The sequence below is a fragment of the Lathyrus oleraceus genome, chromosome 3 (genome assembly GCF_024323335.1).
Source record: "Lathyrus oleraceus cultivar Zhongwan6 chromosome 3, CAAS_Psat_ZW6_1.0, whole genome shotgun sequence".
Classification (NCBI taxonomy): domain Eukaryota; kingdom Viridiplantae; phylum Streptophyta; class Magnoliopsida; order Fabales; family Fabaceae; genus Lathyrus; species Lathyrus oleraceus.
In genome coordinates, this window is record NC_066581.1 from 449,227,584 (window position 1) to 449,242,880 (window position 15,297).

General features: G+C 37.8%; 1 pseudogene; it reads left to right on the plus strand.

Annotated features, from left to right (window-relative positions):
• The first annotated feature begins 538 nt into the window (after positions 1-538).
• Positions 539-3,051, plus strand: LOC127131629 (uncharacterized; annotated as a pseudogene).
• Positions 3,052-15,297: the final 12,246 nt, after the last annotated feature.

The window sequence follows — 15,297 nt, forward strand, 5'->3', positions numbered from 1 at the left end:
AAAAGAAACTCACTCACTTTGAAATTGATACCACGAATTACGAGGTTTTGATCCCTCATTTTTATGTTGGTATGTAGGCACAAGTCCGAAGGTCTTGTCAAACACAAAAATATAATTAATGAATTCTTTTATCATCTCCTCACTCTATTTTTTTTCTCAAACATCATTTCATACCAAGACACATGCACACATAAAAAAAGGCTCCCTAGGAGTACCTAGGACACTTTGGGTGCTAACACCTTCCCTCTGTGTAACCAACCCCCTTACCTGTAATCTCTGACATTTTATTAGTTTTGATTTGAAAACTTCTTATCTTTGGGTTTTGTTCGTACTTTTCCCTTTCCCTTTGGAAACAATAAAAGCGCGGTGGCCACTCTGGTTTTACTGACGTCAAGCTTATCCATAGCTTAATGGTCATGAATTTATCACTACAGGGTCTAGAATCAGAGTTGAGAGGGAAAGTGATGGTTATTGTGGCTCGTACTCTTCAATACAGTGTCTTATGTTGGCTGGCAAGGATGCCATATAGTTTTAAACAATGAACAATGGGAAGAACGTTGTCCTTTGTTTGTTTCCATGGGAAGATACATTTGATGATGTTACAACATGCGATGACGAAAGTAAATTGTCATGTAACCCCTTCCCACCAACTGCATTACAAGAGGGGGCATCTAGCAAGTCATTGAAAATTGTAATCTCTGGTTTTCCGTGAGCACATGTTACTACATCCGCTAATACTTGAGGTTCTAACAGTAACAGCAGAAAGTATTCATTCGGCTCTATCTGGGGAAGGAACAAGGAGAGCCACAAGTGGGATAAGATGCAAATAGCTTCTTTGAGAAAGGAGAGGTTTGAAACACAGAAGACTGTCTTAAAAATATATATGAAATTTTAGATGGAAAATATGTTTAATTTGTTGGGTCTTGATATAAACATGATCACTTTACTACTGGCAAGCTTTGCCTTGTTAAATGCATTATCCATGCTATATATTGCACTGCTTGGTTCTTGTATTCTTCTGAATCAGCCAGTTATCCGTAAAATATGGCCCATATTTGTCTTTTTGTTTACTTCCATTCTCATCATGGAATATTTTGTCATCTGGAAGGATATGTCAATTTTGAACTCCAATGCTACGAGTGAGATTCATTGCCATGACCGCTGGAAAAGTTCAACTTTGCATTCCCATTATTGTGAGAAATGTTGGCTTGGACTTGTTGTTGATGATCCCTGAATGTTGATAAGCTACTTTGTGGTATTCATGTTGGCTTGTTTTGAACTTCGTGTTGATCGCCTGTCTAGATTTTCAGGATCATCAACATACCGTCAGATTATGTCTCAACGAACTCTTGAAAGTGATAGGTTGCATTTTGGCTATCTTGGTTTTTCTCTAGTTTTCTTCTGAATGAAGCTAAAGATACTAAAGAAGGGAAATCGAATCTTTAGATACTTAAGGATGTACAACTTCGTTGTTATGGTCCTATATATTACATATCAATCTCCCTTTGTTGATGACTTTAGTGAGACCAAGGTGGTTACATAGAACGGATAAATGAATTGGTCACAAATATTATTACGGTTTTTAAACCACATCAAGATTATCATTTGTGGAAATCATCATGTTTACTTCACTACAGTCATACATGTTCTAATTTCCAAAATATTTTTATGTATCGAATACCTTGAGAAAAAACCAATCGGTGATATACGACACCAACAAGAGAAGAAGGTTGCTTGAGAGAAAACTGCTTAGTTACAGCACACATGTAAAACTACAGTACTTAAACAAAACCCCTAATTTATACAGTTCCAAAGTTACATTACAAATTCACAATGACATTACAACATTACAAAGGAAATCCAAAACAGTTCAAGTTGTCCAAAGCCACGTCCAATTTCGGTACACTACATAACTGTGTCAAAGATCCACCATGCCAGGATGTTGCACCCGAGGCCACATGTCGTATACCATCACCTTGCAGCCAGTCTAAGTCAGACTGGGAAAAAAAGGGGAAGATCAAAGCATTAACAATGAAGAAACTACATTGATTTAAATGTATATTTATGGTATGCTGTTTGTTTTCACTTAGGTTGGCCAATGTGTGTTGATACTGATTTCTTTCGCCTAATGCAGCCTGAGCGGCTGGTTTTTGACAAACCAAATAATAAAGAAGGACTAGGCCATGTCATGTTGTATTTGCTTCCTTTTCTGGCAGATAAAAAGCCTGTATGTATAAATTATTTCAGCTTAGTGAAGGAAGATGTCCAGCTCCACTCAAATTGCGGGACTGTCAATTGTTTAGGAATTGTGTTTCTGGACATATATATGATTCTGGGCCACTAGATGTTACAAGTGATTTTGGCTTCCGTTTTTCTCTATACCCTTTGATTGCAAAAGTGCCAGGACCACCAAAGCTTGTTTCCTTGGTAGCAAAGTTTGTTGCATCTGGTTTAGATGCTTTATACTTGACTCGATTTGAATCCTAATCAGCTGAACACTGGCAGGATTTATATTCTTTTGTTAATTTAGGGGCTCCGTTTCTCATTTTATGTTTAGAGGATGATGACCTTGTGAGATATCAAAGTATCTATGATTTTGCACAACGACTACGTTGTCTCAACGGTGATGTCAATCTTGTAAATATGAGAAACTTCTCTCATGTTGGTCATTACAAACACCATCCAATCCAATATAGAGCTGCTGTGAGACATTTATTGGAGAAGTTTATATCAACGTATTCACGAAAAGTGATACTTGAACGAGAAAGAATTAGTATCGATGGTACGCACGACGAGATATCATAGTTAATATGTGATCTGCAGAAAGTTGCAACTAATCCAAATGAGAGCTTAAGAAGAGTTGCAATGGGGCCAAGTGACCACTTCTTTTTTCCTAGCTCAGTCATAACCCTGCAAGCCATAACAAAATTCCAATTAATAAACCTCAAAGAAACAATGGTCGGAAGAATCATTTTCACAAACTCCAAACCACCTAACGGTACCGCTACAAAAAAAAACAGCAGCAAGGTCCAACCGAAGATGCCGACATGAAATGTGAGCCTTCCAAACTTTCATAGCAGCATAGCCAACAGCCAAAAGGCCATGAAACGGCACAGCAACCTGCAGAATTCCAAGCAAACTGCATTTCAATTCCAAGGCAACAACAATCCAATCAACCTGCAAGCATCAAGTTCAATAATATTCATATCAGCAACAATGCAATAACACCAACATTTCATCAACTACCAACAATTAACATTTCTTAACCAACTCAGTTTAACAACCACTAACAGGCCCTTACATTTTAACATAAAATCAAATTGAAGATTTCACTTTCAATACCCTGACTGATCATTAATTTAACATAACTAACTTCTCTAACTAACTTTAACTGAATAATTAACAGAACTTTAACACCTCACTAACTGAAGATCTAACAAAGTTAACCGTTTAACCACTTTCCTCTCCAAATTCACTAACGGTAACCACTGCCTTAACGGGGCTACCCGGTGTAGCGGGGTATTCAATACCTTATGATTTGTTGACTAAATCAAAAGTAAACATACAATTCGAGTCGCCACTGCACTTTTATTTATCCAAAGGAAAGGTTAAAAAGCGAACAAAAACCAAGTAAGAAGTTTTATCAAATCAAAAGCTAATAAAAATGTTAGAGATCTAAGTAAGGGGGTTGGTTATGAAATGGGAAGGTTTTAAGCACCCAAATCATCCTTAGTACTCTAAGGGAGCCCTTTTTACAAATGTGTGTTGTAGGTTGGTATTTATGAAAAGATTTGTGCAAACAAGATTGGAGGGATGAGAAGAGAATAGGTTATATTTACAAATTTGTTGTTTGAATGGATGAACCCATTGCCTACGTACCATCACAAAGGTAGGATCAAAACCTCGTAGTTCGGGGTAAAAATCTCAAAGATTGGTGAATTGATTTGATCAAAAATCCTTAAGGTCTTTTGTTATCAAAGGGAGAAAACTCAACCTAAACCAACAATCCACCATGTGAGGAGAGCTTTAACATACTAGTGATGGATTAACCCTATAATAAGTATGGAAGACTTATAGTCCAATCACTAAGGATAAGGTGAGGTTTACATCAACCACTATGATAACTCAAACCTATGACTAATGTTTATGAAAAAGGTTTTAACAAAGGTGGCCATTGCAACCACAAAAATAACTTGAAGTGGATTGTATTTACAAGTTAGAAGTATTTACAAAATGAGGTCAAAGTATGATTAAGATTCATTCATAATAAGTATTAATGAAAAGAGTTTGAAAAATCAAAGGCATAAGGCCTAGGTTTCTATTTTGAAAACAATGTCAAAGTTTGCACAAAAAGAGTTTGGCTTGGGTTAGAGTAGAGAGAAAAAGATAAGGGCTAGTCCTAAAGCAATACAACGATGAGAGAAGAGATAAAACCCTTGGAGTTCCTTTTCTTGAGATCATAAATATGATTCAAGATGCTCCTTTCATTTGGACTTAGCAAGCAACAAGCAATCAAAATAAGTATACATTCAAGCTCTTAGGATCTCCATTTGGCTTGTCTCTCATAACTTGGCTACTCATGACAATGGTCCTTCTTACTATCTCAAGATGGAATCCCTATCACAAGAACAAACATCAAAAAGTTCACAACACAATAAGAGGAATGGACAAAGAAAGAGTTTTGGATTAGAGGTCCTCTGAAGTTAATTTTAAGATTTAGCATTCTAAAGGCATGAGGCCTAGTTGTTCTTCAACAAGTTTAGCATTCTAAAGCCATGAGGCCTAGTTGATCTTCAACTCCTTTAAGCATAGGTATATCCTAATTCTAAGTCCTTTCTCCTTTTTGCATTGGGTTCACACAAACAAAGACAAAACAAACATAAAGCAACAGTATATTTATATACAATAATGAGCTCAAATGAGAAAAAGGAAAATGACATAAACATAAAATATGAGCTCAAGTGAGCAAAGTAAAAAACAATATGAATAAATGAGCAAGAAATAAAGTGCATTAAAGTAAATTGCAAGGAATTAAATGCTCAAACTAAAGTTAGTAATTAGTGGTTATGTTAGTGTGTCATAAGACAATTTAGCGCTATGTTAAGCAATCGTGAGTGGACTAATGTAGTAGTCACACCTATTTGAGGTCGGTCAATAAAACTATAGGCAAATAAACACAAGTTAGAGATCATGACTAGTAAGCCAAGCTCCTAAAACTTGCCATGCCAAAAGAAAAGAGGAAAGCCTTGTATGGACTTTAGGTTTTTTGCTTGACCAAGAAGCAACCTATCTTGGACACAAAGCAACTCACTTGATCTTTGATCAAGTTGAGTTTGATTTGGATCAAAGAAGGTTAAGCCTCTCATATGTCAAGACCAACGACAAATCATTAACTCATTGGCCAAAATAAAAAGAAAGAGATGAAGATGAAATGGACAAAAAGAGAATTCAAATGTCAAATACAATTGGTCAAAAGTGAATCAAATTATCATCAAGCAATGTAAAACAGAAGAGAAATGAAGATTAGAAGTCAACAAGTCAAACATATTTTTGTTGGTATTTTTGGAATTAAAATAAATGCAAAATTAAAATGAACAAAATATGGTCAAACCTCAAATTCAATTCAAATCAACTTGAACAAGTCCAATTAAATTCTCATAGGTCTAACATGGTCAAACAAAGTTTGACAAAAAATTTCAACAGTTTTTGAAATCATAAACTATTTTAAAACAATTAAAAATAATAAAAATAAGACAATATGAATTAAAATCTCAAATAAATCTCAAATCAATTAAGAAATTGATGAGACTAATTTTCATTGACTTATCATGATTCATATGTGTTAATAAAATATTTTTGGATTTTTTAGATCTCAAAAAGTATTTAAAATGAATTAAAAACTATTGAAAACAAAAAAAATTCACAAAAAATATTAAATGAAGTCACAAAAATAATTAAAAATCAAATTATGAAACTAGATTTTTCAAGAAAAATTTTGCCATTGGTCTCATATTTTTGTGACTTCAAATAAAATAGTTATGAATTTTTGAAAATAAAAGAAATTAAAAAAGAAATAAGAAAATATCAAAAATCAGGAGCGCTTGGATGAGCCTCATTAATTGACGTGGCACCATCACACGGTCCAAAAGCGTTGTCATACCATAGGACTTGGTTAAGCGCGTTACACAATGAATTAAAATAAGTCAACAAAAGCAAAGGCCACGATTAGATCGTTTGAAAGAGATCCAAGGGGTCTGAAGCATCCACGTAGGGATGGTGGTGGAAACCACCATCTTCTCCGGCCAGAGAATAAACTCCGACCACCACGCGCAGGGTTTTTAACCTTAACCAAAATAAACAAGCCAGGTATCAAAATGAAGCTGGGGTGATGTACATCACCCCTGTAACCTTGGATTTTCCTCAATGTTTCTATTCGATGAGAAATTTGAGCTTGAAAATCAAGGTGTACAAATTGAAATGGCACGATTCATGAAATTAAGACCACCACTGGCCTGCCTCTTGCTCGAGGACTTTAGAAAATAATTCAAACTCAAGAAATTCACATTGTATTTCAAGATCCAGATTAAAACAGTTGAGTGATATACCTTTGAAGTGCAGTTTTGAACAGCACGATTTGCTCAAGTTCTTGATCCAATTTTTATTTGGAGATGTCATGATGATGCTAGGCTAAGGAATTAAGACTTGAAGATCAACTAAGGATGTTGAAATTCAAGCTTGAATTGAGAAATGAAAAACAGAAATTCCTTTGAGTGAGGTTGGGTTTTCACTTCAGCAGGGTTCCAGATCACCTTGAGATTGAAATTTGAATGAGGAAGAGCTTTTATTTATAGCTGAGCTTGAGGCAATGAGGTGATTTGCTCATGTGCATGAAGATTGGACCTTCCATGCATGGGCCTGTACAGGCGCATGTGAGGCCCAAAAGTGAATGGAATTGCAAGCTGAGACCACACTGAGTTGAATTGGACGTGCAATTGGCCTGGTATTAGCTTGTGCATGAAGTTTCAATGTGAATTGCATAATTGAACCTAAACATTAAGCTCTTCGAAAGTCCCACATGGAAAATCCAAACATGGTGGTGTGAGTAATGGTTGGAAAGCTCTTGACATAAGGAACAAAATCTATGTTGGACAAAAATCCATTTGGAGTTTGGAAATTTATGAAAACTGGCTTTGAAGTTTGAGGTACAAAACATGTCTAGGTTCCCTTTGATATTTTTTGCCAAAAGTGATCAACTTCAAGCCCTTCTATTTCAATGATGCAAGCCTCAAATGGAAACACCTCCAACATAAACGTTGTATATATTTTCAAGTTGATAAATTTGGACTTAAACTTTTCATCTTTTGGATTTTTAATGATAAAGTTATGGGCACTTGAAGTTTGACATTTTTTAAATTCAATGGTTTTGGTCCAAAGTGACCTATAATGTTTTGTATTATCACATGTGTTTATTTTAGGATTATGAAATTTTGTCCAACATAAAATTTGAATTAGACATCTTAAGCTTTCCAATGCAATTGGTCTCAACTCAAAATCATAAAAACTAAGGAAGTTAGGTCTTTGGGAAGTTGACCCAAAATTAGGGTTTCAATTAAAATGACCTATAATGTTTTGAAATGAATGATGATCTTACAAGTTTCAAATGTATTTTTGATGAACATTAAAGTTGTTCATATGGTTCTTAAGAACATTTTGCATCTTGGGGTCATCTTCATTTGACAAATACATCAAAAGTTAGGTCTCAGGGATCCTCAATTTAGTCAGATGACTTGACTGGTCAACTTCTCAAGGCCAAACCTCAAATATTGATGAATTAATGGTTGAGGATACTCACATAGGCTCATATATGCATAAAATAATGAACGAAATAACTTCCGTTTATTGGATTTGATCATAGGTTGAGGTTGCTTCTTGAGCAAGGCACAGTCAATGCACAGTTGAATTAGGGTTTCCTTGGGAAACAATCCTCAAGACCTTTGGGTTATCTTGATAAAATTGGAAAATTGAGATACTTGGGGGACATATATGATGATTGGGAGATTTTTGGACCATTTCCATGCTTTTTCTCATCTTCATCTAGCCACTCCATTGAGCATAGGAGCCTCCTTGGAGCAAGGGATCACATGATCACTTGAGCTTCAAAACAAAAGAGGTTAGTGACATATTTTTATGCTTTTGGTTAGTAAAGAAAATAAGAAAAGCAATAATATACAATACAAGCATGCTTGGTGGTCACAAACCAACTCATACAACTCCCACCGCTAGGGTTAAGGAACCACACATGCTATGATCCTTGAGGCAATGCAATGAGCAAATAATATAATGCCATGAGGGATCTTAGGGTCAAAATTAGGGTCTTACAGATGCCCCTATTTAAGGTCATTCTAGCCGTAGATATGAAGGTTAAAATCTTTGTCTCGACGAGGTAGAATGGGCTTAAATAATAACACAGAGACGAATTTTGGTCTCTAAGAGACCTCATGATGCAGATGTATGCATCCAAAAGCTAATACTCTATGGGGAAATATGGCCACAAAGGAAAAAGAAATAAGAGAAAGACTGAAAGTCCATAGGAGTAGCACACTCACTAGGGAGACAGAGACTCTAGGGAAAACAGGGCAAAAATGCGTGAGCAGGTCACGACTTAAAAACTTGCTGGGAGACACGAGGGGATTCCACGAAAATAAATCGATGGAAAGACTCGAGCTGACGCAAAGATGCATGTATTGGGGAATATGCCAATACAGCAAAACTATCCGTGAAGGATACTTCGGATAAAAATCCGGACTCAGACGGATATGTCCACAAATGACTCATCTTAGGAAGAAAAAGCGAGATATTACCGGCTACTGGGTAAAATACTCAAAGGGAGACATGTTACCAAAACACCGGTTACTGGGTGAAAGAACAACACGCTTAGGGAGAAAGAATATCTAAGACCGGTATAAGGGTGAGAGATATCAATCCTCTGAACATCTGAGGAGGACCCAAAAGGCATATCTCAACTCAGGAAAATCTGACTCCACAGGGGACAAAAAGGCATAATAGGGAGCAGAAGGAAGGAACACCAGGGATACCGGTTACTGGGCATATAATAGGTGGCCAACCAGGCGTGAATTAGGAACATATCCAAGACACTCATCATTCGAAAAGGAGGGCTGAAAAAGCAAACTCAATTTACAGGATGGGTATTCGATTCCACAAGGAAAAATGAATCTTAATCAATTTGGGAAGAAAAAGACTTCGACTGAAGAGCGCATGAGATATATTATCTATTACCTTCAGAACATAGATAATATACTCGCATGGAAGATTATCCACAACCGGTTACTGGGTTAATAAAGGATAAATTGACCGAAAAGAAAGGACATCGGGATACCGGGTACTGGGTATAAAATGATGACCAATCCAAAGGAGAAACAATCATTACCAAACAAGGGTAAATGAGAGATGACTCGCGGGGGATGAATTGCTTAGAAAAAGCAATCATCCGAGAGATATATCACCGGTTACTGGGTGGTATACTCAAAAACGAAGGAATATCAATACCGAATATTGGATAAAGATAACCAATAAATAGGGGATTAGATCTACCGGTTACTGGGTAGAAAACCATAGAAATAGGACTTACAACTATCGGTTACTGGGTAGAAGGCCACAAAGATCCACTAGGGAAAAAATGGACAATTGCTGGTTGCTGAGCAATTGAACAACTAAACCACAGGAAACTGCAGGGAAATAACAAGAAAGGAGTCAATCTAGGATCAAATTAGAAAGACACAATCAAACAAGACAAAACCCAATGAGGATATAACTCAGGTGAGTAATTCCATCTAGATACACATCTGAGGAGGAAACTGAAACAAAAATCATCCACGAGGACATAACTCAGTGGGGAATATAGAAGGAAAGATAGACACTTTCTGCCTATAGGGCTGACTCTATATGAAGAGATCAGACACAATCATCTGCTTGGGGAAGAATATTTCACCAATAGCAGGAGATAACAAGCAAAGATATATGGCAAAGAATGCAACATGAATATCTGAATGCTATAATTATGCATGTATATGCATGGTTTATGTATGATTAATGTTGACAGATAGACATATCTAACACAAACAAGTCCAAAAATCAATGGAAGGACATTCGGTATAACATCTCAAAAGAGAAAGGTCGGGCCCATAGGAGAAATCAATTCTGCTGGGAAGCATCGAAAACCAGGAGACACAGACCACCGTTGGGGATAGGCAAAGTTTTAGCTGGGGAACATGCAGAGATATCAATAAGATCTGTCATAGAAGAACTCTATTGGGGATCTTATCAGGGAATGATATGAAACTCCGTGGGGAACAACCACCAAACAGATACACATCAATCAAGCATTCTCTTCTAACTGCTGAAGAGACATCTCTGCTAACGGGAGAAGAAACAAATTGCTCCGCTGGGGAAGGAAACAACACATCTTCCTCAAAATCCCTCAATACTGGAAAATGTCTTCCACTCGGAGGGGATACCAATGTCAAGCTAGGATTAGGCAACCCTACAGGAGATGGTCTGCAGGCGACCATACTGGGGATAATATGTTGTAAGCAACCCTACTGGGGAGAAACTACAAGTACCTCCAGAGGAACTGTCTTGGCTGAGGGAATCGGAAGTGAATCCTTCTTCAACACGTGCCATGTTAGGGATGAAAAGGGAATAAACCCTTCACCAACTGCTCTAGGCAACTACTGCTGAGGAGATATCTGAAAAATAGCTTTGTAGGGAACACATGCTTACTCCGCTGAGGACTTCTACTCATACTGGGGAAAGACCAGCTTCCTTGTGAATAGGTAGCATATCAACTTTTATCAATTTATAAGGGATTTTAGGTCAGTCCACACAAGGGATGACAACCATATAATTGATAAAACACAAATGCTAGTGCCTGATATAAAGGTATACACATCTCTAAAATATCGAGGCCAAAACTCCAGACTCTCCGGGGATCTGATAATGTTTTGTTCTTTCTGCGCTCGCCAGGGAGACAACCTGAAAGATGATTGAAGAGGATATAAACATGCCAGAAATATGAACAAATGTCTTACTCTTTGGGAGATCATACTATAGTTGGGAGAGCACTGAAGACATTCCATTTATCCTTTCAGTCATTGTGAATGTTCACTTCGTTTAAAAACAGTTTATAAAAACTTTATTCGTTTAAATCAATGATATTTATCAATTAAAACATGCAAACATTTGTTAAACAGAAACAAATAAGAGTGCAAAGAATTGGATAAAGGCTCAAATTTATTTGATAGAATGGTAGTCCGCAAATGGCGAGACTCCATGGATCTTTACAAATTTGAAATTGGTGATATATATTGGAAAAAGGGCTACATTGAACATAATGACCATTTCTCAACCAACTTTGAATCCAATGTATTTGAAGCTTCAGTTGACGATGACTGAGCGAGGATCTTTGACAGAAGACACTTGTAGAATGAAGTCTTGTCAGGATGCAGTTACTTGCCAAATCCCTAATTTTTGCCTAGATTGCCCCAAGGTGAGGTACTCAATCTAGCGGGATATATATATATATATATATATATATATATATATATATTCATTTTTTTATGTCTCTAATTTTTGCCTGGACCTCCCTTTCGGGTTTTCAATCCACCGAGACGCTCATTTTTGCCTAAGTCGCCCTTTCAGGTTTTCAACTTAGCAAGCTATTCTGTTTTTAATTTTTTTTAGGCGAAGTATTTCTAGACTGCATCTGAATTCACAGGACGAGTGAAATCCTCCCCATCCATAGTTGTAAGCATCAAAGCACCGCCTGAAAAGGCTCTCTTAACAACATATGGACCTTCATAGTTTGGAGTCCACTTGCCCCTGGAATCGGGCGCGAAAGACAAAACTTTTTTGAGCACGAGGTCACACGAGGTTTGACCTTCTTATCAAAGGCTTTCTTCATCCTTTGCTGAAACAACTGACCATGGCACATGGCAGTCAACCTCTTCTCTTCTATCAAATCCAGTTGGTCATAACGACTATGAACCCATTCATCCTCAGTCAACTTGGCTTCCATCAAGACTCTCATTGATGGGATCTCAACCTCCACGGGGAGCACAGCCTTCATGCCATATACAAGAGAGAAAGGGGTTTCCCCTGTTGAAGTGCGGACGGATGTATGATAACCATGCAAAGCAAATGGCAGCATCTCATGCCAATCTTTGTATGTAACAACCATTTTCTGCATAATCTTCTTGATGTTCTTGTTAGCAGCTTCAACAGCCCCATTCATCTTGGGTCTATAGGGGGAGGAATTATGATGTGCAATCTTGAACTCGCTACACAGCTCTTTCATCATCTTATTGTTCAAGTTAGATCCATTATCAGTAATGATCTTGTCTGGCACACCATAACGGCATATGAGTTGATTCTTGATAAACTTCACAACCACCTGCCTGGTCACATTCGCATACGATATCACTTCAACCCATTTGGTGAAGTAATCAATGGTTACGAGAATAAAATGGTGATCGTTTGACGCCTTTGGTTCAATCATGCCAATCATGTCAATTCCCCACATTGAGAAAGGCCATGGTGAGGAAATAACATTCAGAAGTGTCGGGGGAATATGAATCTTATCCGCATAAATCTGACACTTGTGGCATTTCTTCACAGATTTGCAGCAGTCAGACTCTATTGTCAGCCAATAGTAGCCTGCTCTCAACATCTTCTTTTCCATGGCATATCCATTGGAATGAGTACCAAATGAACCTTCATGGACTTCAGTCATCAATAGGTCTGCTTCGTGTCTATCCACGCATCTGAGCAAAACCATGTCGAAATTCCTCTTATAAAGCACATCACCATTGAGGTAGAAACTGCCAGATAATCTCCTCAAAGTCTTCTTGTCTTTAACAAATGCCCCAGGCGGGTAAATCTGAATTTGGAGAAAGCATTTGATATCGTAATACCATGGCTTATCATCTTTTACTTCTTCAACTACAAATACATGAGCTGGTCTATCCAAGCGCATCACAGTAATATTAGGGACTTCATTCCAATATTTCACCACAATCATCGAAGCAAGTGTAGCAAGAGCATCTGCCATCTGATTCTCATCTCGAGGAATATGGTGGAAGTCAACCTCAGTAAAGAAAGTTGAAATCCTCCTCACATAATCTCTGTACGGGATGAGGCCAGGATGATTCGTCTCCCATTCACCCTTAATCTGATTAACAACAAGGGCCGAATCACCATAAACATCAAGATGTTTGATCCTAAGATAAATACATTCTTCCAATCCCATAATACAGGCCTCATACTCCGCCATATTATTTGTGCATTTGAAAGTTAGCCTTATTGTAAAAGGAAAATGTGTGCCCTGAGGAGTAATAATTATTGCCCCAATACCATTTCCATACTAATTAATAGCGCCATCAAACACCATACCCCGTCGGGACCCAGGCTCTGGTCCTTCATCGAGCGTAGGCTCATCGCAATCTTTCATTTTCAAATACAAAATTTCCTCATCCAGGAAATCATACTGAACAGACTGGTAATCCTCAATTGGTTGATGTGCCAAGTGGTCAGCCAAGATACTACCTTTAATAGCTTTTTGAGCTCGATACTTAATATCATACTCAGACAACAGCATCTGCCAACGGGAAATCCTCCCAGTTAAAGAAGGCTTCTCAAAGATATACTTGATTGGATCCATTTTGGATATCAACCAAGTCGTATGATTCAACATATACTGGCGTAAACGCTTAGCAGCCCAAGCCAAAGCACAACATGTATTCTCAAGCATTGAGTACCGAGACTCACAATCAGTGAACTTCTTACTCAAGTAGTATATTGCATATTCTTTCTTCCCTGATTCATCTTGCTGACCCAATACACAACCCATAGAGTCATCAAGTACGGTCAAGTACATAATCAATGGTCTCCCTTCAACATGCGGAGACAGAATCGGAGGCTCAGACAAATACTCTTTGATACTGTCAAAGGCTTTCTGGCAATCCTCGGTCCAATCATGACGCTGATCTTTCCGGAGGAGCTTGAATATAGGCGCACATGTGGCAGTCATGTGGGATATAAATCTGGAAATGTAATTCAAGCGGCCAAGAAAACATCGGACTTGCTTCTCAGTTTTGGGCGAAGGCATCTCTTGTATTGCTTTGACCTTGGCAGGATCAACTTCAATACCTCTTTCACTGACAATAAAGCCCAATAACTTGCCGGAACGGACTCCAAATGTACACTTGTTCGGATTCAAGTGGAGTTTGTACTTCCTCAAACGCTGAAAAAGCTTCAACAAATGCTCTACATGTTCAACTTCCGTTTTCGACTTCGCAATCATATCATCAACATATACCTCAATCTCCTTGTGCATCATATCATGAAACAAGGTGGTCATAGCTCGTTGATACGTGGCCCCGGCATTCTTCAAACCGAAGGGCATCACTCGATAACAGAATGTTCCCCAAGGTGTGATGAATGTTGTCTTCTCCATATCCTCGTGTGCCATTTTAATCTGGTTATAGCCGGAAAATCCGTCCATAATGAGAAGACATTGAATTTATCTGTATTGTCTACTAACATATCAATATGTGGTAGAGGAAAATCATCTTTCGGACTAGCTTTATTCAAGTATCAATAGTCAACACACATTCGGACTTTTCCATCATTCTTAGGCACATGCACAATAATGGCCACCCATTGAGGATATGTAGAAGTCACTAGAAACCCTGCATCAATTTGCTTCTAAACTTCTTCTTTGATCTTCACTGCCATATCAGGATGAGTTCTTCTGAGCTTCTGCTTCACAGGCACACACTCAGGCTTCAACGGCAAGAAATGTTGCACGATACCAGTATCTAGACCATACATGTCTTCACACGACCAGGCAAAGACGTCAACATATTCTCGTAGCAACTCAATCAACCTCTTCTTTACAGATTCTTCAAGGAGTACCCCAATCTTCACTTCACGAATGCAGTCTTTAGACCCCAAGTTGACTGTTTCCAGATTCTCAAGATGTGTCTGAATGATCTTCTCCTCGTGCTCAAGCAGACGGGTAATCTCATCAGGAATCTCTTCAACATCATCTTCTTCTGCCTCAAATACAGGGAACTCAAAGTTGGGAGATGGCGTTGGATCATTATGTTCAATGGGTTTGATCAACCTGCATAATGATGTTGAGTATAAAAGAGATTTTAGAATTCAAGCAAGGCAAATCATTATGCAGATGAAAAGATTGATTTTATTCTCTTTTTAGGG